The 7,069-nt window shown below is 47.9% G+C and overlaps 1 pseudogene; it reads right to left on the reverse strand.

Moving 5' to 3' along the window:
- Nucleotides 1–241: 241 nt before the first annotated feature.
- LOC146179649 (uncharacterized) lies at nucleotides 242–3,224 on the reverse strand (annotated as a pseudogene).
- Between the last annotated feature and the right edge of the window lie 3,845 nt (nucleotides 3,225–7,069).

Below are 7,069 nucleotides of genomic sequence, written 5' to 3' on the forward strand. Positions count from 1 at the left end.
CGGCAAAATCCACATGGATGCGTGACCATTTTTCAAACGTTTGTGGTCAGCTTGCTGGTGGAACGGCTGGCGGCATGGCCAAGTTGTCGATGCAATTTCCTAAGTTTATCGGTCTACGCCTGGCCACGAAAACAACGATCGTGCAATAGATTTCATCGGCGAAGATCCTTGGTGGGTTTCATGCAGCAGTTGCAGCAATCGTTTTCGCGCACCGACAGGTATAACCACTCGACGGCCCCAATAAATTAACCCATATGCCAGAGAGAACTCAAGTCGGCGGTGAAAAAATGCCGCTAGGCACGGCTCAAGGCCTTTCGAGCTTCTTGGCCAACCTTATAGCACGTAATGCTTGACGAGATCTAGAGTCGAGTCGATGGCTGTAAGGTCTTTCAGCACTTGTGTCGTGACTGTGCCTTCGTCCAGGCTGTCCAAAGACAACACGTACTCTTGCGGCTCTTGGGGCTCCATGCTAGGACCGAGTGATTGCAGCGGAAGCCTGCTGAGGGCGTCCGAGTTCAACAGTTGCCTTCCGGGAGTGTACTGAAGTTTATAACAATATCCTCCGAGATAGAGTGCCCAACGCTGAATGCGGGCTGCAGCCATAGAGGGTGTCGGGCCTTAGCAATCCGAGGAGAGGCTGTTGGTCTGTAACCAAGGTGAATTCACGGCCCAACAGATAGTCTCTGAATCTCGTTACCCCAAGAACTGGGGCCAGCGCCTCACGCTCCAGCTGTGAGTAATTCCGCTCAGATTTCTTGAGAGTCCTTGAACGGAATCCAATCGGTCTGTTGACGTCACCTACTGTGTGAAACAGTACTGCGCCAATGCCGTGTGGGGAAGCGTCGCACTCTAGTTTCAGCTCCTTTAACGGGTCAAAATGGGCAAGCACTACAGCATCCTTGAGACACTGTTTGGACTTGACGAACTGAGTTTGCTGGGGGTGGTTGCACAGCCATCGCGTATTCATTTCTAGTAACTGATATAATGGGGACAACATGGTGGACAAGTTCGGCAGAAATCTTGCATAAAATGTTAGCATTCCGACAAAAGAACGCAGCTCGCTCACGTTACGAGAGCTTGGTGCTCTCATGATAGCTTCCACGTTGTTTTCTGTCGGGTGAAGACCGAGACGATCGATACGGTGTCCCAGATAAGAAACCGATAGCTGGCTGAGATTGCAGTTGTCGTATCGCAGCTTCACCCCGTGCTCTCGAAATCGCTGCAACACTGTTTTCAGCCGAGATCCGTTGTCTGCTGCCTTTTAAGACACCAACACGTCATCTAAGTATGCCTGCACTCTAGGTAAGCCCGCTAGAATGGTATCCGTCTTCCTTTGAAATATAGCAGGAGCAGATGAAATGCCGAGCGGCAGCCTGTTGTAACAGAAGACCCCTTTGTGCGTGTTAATCACACACAGCTTGCGTGAAGCTTGGTCTAGTGGCACCTGGTTGTAGACATCTTTCAGGTCAAGTGTACTAAAAATTTACCACCGCTCAACGACGCGAACAGGTCTTCAATCACCTGAAGGGGATACTGCTCAAGTGCACAAGCCTGATTCAAGGTGGTCTTAAAATCCCAGCAAATCCGAATTATGCTATCTTGTTTAAGCACTGGTACAATGGGGGTCGCCCAGTTCGAATATTTTACGGGCGATGTTATGCTTAGCGTCACTAGCCGATCCAACTCTTTTGCCACTCTGTCCCGGAGCGCGTACGGAAGCGGTCTAGCCTTGAAAAACTTGCTAACCGCACCATCCTCAGCACCAAGCTGGCTGGGGGTCCCTTCATCAGGCCCAATTCCTCCGAGAAGACTTCCTCGTAGTTACTGCGTAAGGTATTGATGTGGCTGATGGATTCTTCCGCCACCGGCGCTTCTCTTTTACCGATTTGCAGTACCAGAACTCCAGCCCGATCCAGCGAGGTTAACAAGTCTCGCCCGCACAGGCTTGGCCCAGTGCAGTGTAGTACTATGAGTGTGCATTCAACTGACACATCTTGGTGCGTAACAGCTAGCTGAAGCTCGCCTAACACAGGCAGCCTTCCAGTGTAGCACGAAAGTTTCAGATGTGAAGGCTTCAATTCTTGCAAGTGTTTGCAATGCTTATCAAAAACGTGTCGCGCTATGACACATACTGGTGATCCTGTGTCTACTTCCATCACCAGTTCTATAAAGCCCCAATTGAATGTGCGGCGAATTGGTGGCTCGAGACACTTTGTTCGCGCCGACAGCGAAGTCCAGATATGAGCATTTTGATTGTCATCTTCCGATGTGGTTTCTTGCACTGATAATGTTTGGCCGTGAGGCGCAGGTGCAGCAGCCCCGTGTTGCTTGTCGCGGCGACTGGGACACATTTTTGCGAGATGTCCACGTTGACCACAGTGATAACAGCGCGATTTGGCCCAGCTGCAGCGGTTAGCTTCATGTTTCAAGCTTCCACATCTGCCACATTGCCGAGCTGCATTTTCGGCGCTTTCTCTCGGTGTTGGTCGGCGTCGTGCTTGCATTTTCAATAGTGGTGAAGTATCTGAATAAAGCCGGTCGTGAGTATCTGGCGAAATTTCTTGCGCATCGTTTTCCGCGGCTTCAGCAGCTATTGCTATCGCTTCGGCTTCCGCCATATACCTTGCTTCCGCTAGATTGAACTCTTTCTTTGCCAGGAGTTGTTTCCGTACTGCACTGGAGCGTACACCGCACACAATTCTGTCGCGGATCACCTTGTCAAGGCAACTGCCGAAGTTGCAGTTGTGTCCTATGCGGAGGATTTCGACGAGGAACGCCTGAATGGATTCTCCTTCTAGTTGACAACGACCGAAGAATTTGTAGCTCTCCGAAATCTCGTTCCGTTTAGGGCCGTAGTATTCATTCAAGGCTTTGAAAACTTCGTCATAACGCAAACAGTTCGGCGCCCGGGGAGCCACCCTTCCGGCAAGGATTTGAATAGTCTGCGTGCTCAGTGCCGCCACAAGAAGTGTCCTCTTCTTACTAGACTCAGCAATGCCAATTGCTTCGAATTACGCCTCCACTTTAATTAAGTACGGCTTCCACTTATCTGTGCTTTCGTCGAATTTCGGGAGCATCTGGTAGGCCATTGAAGTCGCTGGTAGGGCTGTCTTCAAGGCCGGAGTGTCTGGGTCAGTCTTGACGGCGTGGGTGTCGTTTTGGCTCGTCGCCACTGTAGCATAGCCGCGGCCGATAGGCCACAACAAGAACGGAACGCACGTACACGCTTGGGAACGAGGAAGGTAAGAGACGGCGTTTATTGAAACAGAGGGTGGTTATATATAATCCAGGAGAGGATATGGAAAGGGGACATTGCGAGATAGAAAGAAAACTTCACGCTTGTGATGTGTGTGGATCGCACTATGACACAGCACTGTGACATAACAGATACAATGTCAAAATGCTTCCGAATGGCGACCTTCTCTTGTAAATGATGTACCATCACTAGCACGAAAAACTCCCAGCAGGGAGCAGCTTTGGGGAATGCCCAGTAAATATAACCAAACACCGCCCTTTAAAGATGGTGAGGGGAGTCATTTCAGATGACGACTTAAAGTAGCTAGGTGAAGAACTCCTCGAAGGACTTAGAGAACAAAATGTCATAAATGTGTCCAAATTGAACATCAGACGTGACAACAAGTACATATCAACCAGGCACATAGCCCTTAGCTTCGAATCGAGCACACTGCTCAAAGCTGTGGAGTTAGGGTACACAAATATAAAAATGAAACCGTACATATCTGACCCGCGTCGCTGTTTCAAGTTCCAAACGTATGGCCACGGCTCGCAGATTTGCCGAGGCCAACTTACATGCGTAATGTGTGCCTCCCACGAACACTAATCAGATAACTGTCCAGCTGAAACACCTCTTTGCATCAATAGTGAGGGCAGTCGCGCTGTTTACTCACGCACCTGTTCAACCTCGAAACGAGACAATTATATAACATTCAAAGTCAAAGAGAACTTACCTTACAGGGAAGCATGTAATAAACTCCAATCGACTCAGAATCTAACTTATTCTGTTGTGACTCAAAAGGGGGTGGCGTCACAACAGTCTTCAGAACCTACCTAGGTCACGCATGGAACACCTCAGGGGGAAACCTCTACGCCCGAGGTGAATATAGCTAGGGCTTCTCCACCAAGCCAGAAAGAGGCTGTGGGATCCGCAAGGTCAGCTGGCCCCAAGGTCTCTCCAATCACGGCGAGACCTTACACAAACGTATCTGTGCGTTATGTGCAGTAGTCCAGCACGTCGTAGGACGCAATGGACACAAAGAACAATGATCATACGGGGCCGTCAACATTAGACAGGCGTCAGAGCTCCTCGGAGCAAAATAGAAAGGAAAAGGCCCGAATCACAAGGCCAGAAAAAACCTAGCCTCTCTACCTTGCTCTAAATATGGCGTTTCTAGTCCAATGGAGCTTTTGATGGCTTCTCAGAAACTACTGCGATATAAAAGATATTCACGCTTCACTTTCACCTGTAGGGCTGTGTCTATACGAAATCTATCCCGGTCAAAAACATTCGATTATACGGACCGGGCGCCCGTTGTATGGCGCCACCGTTTCTTCAGCGAACAGCGCCGCCCGTGGCAATATGCAAAACAGTGGAATGCCGAGCACGGCCGGTCTCGAGGGAGAGAGCGCTTCTCTTCTCTTACGGCCTCTCCAATGGGGTCTGTTTCAACCGCCCGCCGCGCCTCGGTGGGGTCGCCACCGCCCCACTGCTGCTCCTCCGCTACAGCCGTTCACCCGCAAGGGAAACGCGCGCTCGCTTTTAGCTTCGCCCGCGTCAGTTGCAACTGGCAGGTCCTGACATTTCGCCCCTTATGGTTTATACAAAGTCCGTCATCAACATCGAACATTTATCGTGTACGAGAAATAAAATACAGTCAACAATCCGCTCACGCGCGCGCTCCTTCTTCAGTGCGGCCGTGCACGGTCGAATGAAGCTTCGGGTACACTTCAACATTTTTTACCTCTAAGTTTTGTACAAAAATAAATTTACCACGCTGTGCAATCTGCCTTTGAATGTTTTAAGCAGGTGTAGCGCAACCTGACGTGAGTGCATGGTGAACTGTTGGGTGGAGATTCTGTCAACCGCTACCGTTTTCGTTTAGATCAGAAGAGGCACCGGCAAAAATTCATGGCGCGTCTCAGATTCAGAGTAAATAACAAAAATTTACTCATATAGTAAAAATTTCACTTGTCTAGTGGACTGGGCTGTTCTAGCTTCGTTCAAAACGTATCAGTCGGTTGAAAGACCGAAGATGTATATGTAGTCTCGCGACTACATTTAATCAATGAAATAAGCATAAACAGTTAAGCAGAATCGAAAAGAGCAGCAAACAATAAAAAACTTTTCCTTCAAAGTTACACATTGCACTATATATTCATCAATTCATCAAAATGCGACCTGTGTCTAGAAAATTCAGGCTCAAAATCTTCCTGCACGGCTTGTGCACATAAGGAGTTGGCCTTTCGGTCTTCTCTGTCACTTTCCTGGTATAATTAATTGAGAAGAAGAATTCTGAGAAATTTTTCAAACATCAAAGAAACGGACCTAATAACATATAGCTGTTGTCAATTCCTTTCTGGCAACTCAGTGTTGAGTTCTGAAATGCTGACTGAATCAGGATCTTAAGTACTTCGAGAACATTTGTGTGTAGTAGGTGCACGGCAGCTTCTTCGAAAAAAAAAGGTTTGTCCAATAGGGCAACAAGCTCTGGTTTCGGATAATGCAGTCCACTAGAACATTGTCCTCGTAGAAGAGCGTACTACATGGGGCTGCTTCTTTCGCTAGTTTCAAGAAAAATAGCGCAAGCGTAAGACCCGAAGTTGATTAACTAAACGATATATCCAGCGACGTAAGGTGAACTGGAATATGTGACAGTGGAAAATGGGATGGTAGGAGATGCGATCACTTCCTTCCGTGCCTTGATTTTGCTCTCAGATGAAACGTCCGTCTTGGCAATGTAGTCATGTAGTCATGTGCCGCTAGCTGTTACGGCCCTCGCATCTGGCATTTGTCATTCCCTTCCGCACATTAACCTTACTTTCCCGAAGAGAGCCTCAATGGGTCGCTATATAAGGCTTGAAATGAGTCTTCAGTGAGAGTGTCCTTCTTTAAAGCTTTAGAAGTTTCTTGCATACTTTCGATATAGCAGGTGAACTCATTTGTAAGTCACTGCATCGAGTATCACCTTCATCATTTATTGGCCTTTTTTTTACCACTTCGAGCACAAGTGGTGTCATGAATATCAACCATTTTTTGTTTTCATATTAAGCATAATATCATGTAAAAAGTCAATTAAAACAATGTTTATTTGCAAAATTAAAATAATGTTTATAATACCACACATTGCCAAGTATATGAATTGTAATAACACTTAAAACTCAACCCTAAAAAGTTTACTTTGACTGTTATACTAATACTTTATATCATGCAAGCATTTTGCAATTTACATTACATTTTTATGAAATTATTTTCATCTTCGGTGCTACATGAATGGTTTCGCATGTAGCGCTGAAAGACGGTTTTGCTGTTGCAGACGAGTTGCTGTCATGTTAGCCTTGAAGAAGCTTCGATGTGATCACTGCTCATTCAGTTTTCTTTTTGTTCCCATTCGTGTACAGGCTTGGGAAAAATTCGGATTAAAATGAACATAAGTAGCTACCGTGCCGCAATGTATGCCATGCTTGTCGAACGTTTGCTGAACGACAGTGTTTTTATATCCGTTCACGTGTGGTACGTTGACGACATGCCGATGCAGCATCTACCTTCTGTGCTCTTTAATTTCGGGGCTGCACTCACCACGAAACTCGCGAGCGACAACACGAAACCAGGCAAAAACCACCCGCCGCCGCTGAAGCAGACGCGGAGCGAACAGTGAGCAGGTCGCGCCCCTTGCGGTGGCGGAGAGCGTAGCTCAAGGAGAAAAGTTCCCATTGTTCCGGCAGCGATTGAGAAGGCCGTAAGAAAGAGCGCGCGCCCTCTCCCTCGAGACCGGCCGTGTGCCGAGTCGCCGAGTCTGCGGAGCGGGTTGCGTTTGGCGCTTTCGGAATGGCG

This window comes from Amblyomma maculatum, chromosome 9 (genome assembly GCF_055883805.1).
Source record: "Amblyomma maculatum isolate TAMU_Amacu chromosome 9, ASM5588380v1, whole genome shotgun sequence".
NCBI lineage: Eukaryota > Metazoa > Arthropoda > Arachnida > Ixodida > Ixodidae > Amblyomma > Amblyomma maculatum.